At 53.8% G+C, this 1,181-nt stretch overlaps 1 protein-coding gene across 1 annotated transcript in view; it reads right to left on the reverse strand.

Annotated features, from left to right (window-relative positions):
- FAM222B (family with sequence similarity 222 member B) overlaps positions 1-1,181 on the reverse strand; it is a 92,739-nt gene that overhangs the window by 3,529 nt on the left and 88,029 nt on the right. The gene's annotated exons all lie outside the window — the stretch shown is intronic.

Below are 1,181 nucleotides of genomic sequence, written 5' to 3' on the forward strand. Positions count from 1 at the left end.
GGGGGAGGGGAGCAGGAAGTAGAGATGAGGGCAGCAGGTAACTCAGGGCAGAGCCAACAGTGAGAAAGGGATCTGGGTCTAATATGCTGGATGGCCACTGCGTTTCTCTAAGCCCAGAAATGGGAGTCAGAAAGCAGGACAGATGAGAAGGACAGACGTTTTTCCCATGTCTCAAGGCTACGGCCACTTCCTTGCAGGAGGCCCTGAGGCTGTGTGGCAAGGACAAAGGCCAGTGGCTCTGGGATAGATATAGATGCAAAACAAAGCCTTGAGGAATGAAAAAGTTCAGAGATGAAGTCTGGGTCAGTTCTGATCTGAGGTCTTTGGAATGAATAAGGAATTAGCTTCCAGAGCACTTGGGAAGTCTAGCTAAGAGAGACAGAAAAAAAGAAATGCCCACCTAGGGCCCACCTCAGTTCACACCTCACTAAGGGACAGGAGGTTCAAGAAAAGATGGGAAGAGACTGGCTGGCAATGGTCATGTGGAGACAGACTGGCAGGTGGCAGAGAGAAAAGCCTGGGGTTGGAATTAGGATCTAATACAAAACCAAAAGTTGCTGGTGGGGAAGATGAGAGGCCCCCTCTGTCCCCAATTTAGATCTCGCCAAATCCCCTTAGATATCTACGAATGATCACATTGGAGCGGTGAAACTTGGAAACTATCCAGTCACTTAGAAGTAAGACTAAACCTAGGAGGGTGATGTATGCTGTGTTGCTCGTGGAGGGCACCAGGCCTACCTATCTATACCCTGGATGCTGAATATGAAGACTTCGACTATCTGTGGGGTCTGGGGCTCGGCTGCCAGGGGCTCGGTGGGCCTTGCTCAGCATAGCCAGGCTCTGTTCTCGAAAGCAGGCCTGCTGGAAATCCCCACTTAGATAATCCACTGTCTGCATCAAGCTGTTTTGGCTTGCCACTGGACCGCCCCCGGTCCCTGCTCGGTAGTGGGCCCCAGAAGCTGCGGCACAGTCGAGGGGTGCACCTGCAGGCTGCCCACCATGGAACGGCATGGCGAGGTCCTGAGACCCCGAGCTGTCGCTATTGGGAGTGGGGAGAATGTTGTTCCACACGGGTTGGAAGTAGTGACCATTGGGATAGGCCAGTGGGGCTGCCAGGCCGTTGACTGGTGGGGATGGGGTCGGCTTCTCCAGGGGTGGCTTCAGATGGAAGGGACTGGGCC

This window comes from Tupaia chinensis, unplaced genomic scaffold (genome assembly GCF_000334495.1).
Source record: "Tupaia chinensis unplaced genomic scaffold, TupChi_1.0 Scaffold143921_1, whole genome shotgun sequence".
In the NCBI taxonomy this organism is placed as follows: Eukaryota; Metazoa; Chordata; class Mammalia; order Scandentia; family Tupaiidae; genus Tupaia; species Tupaia belangeri.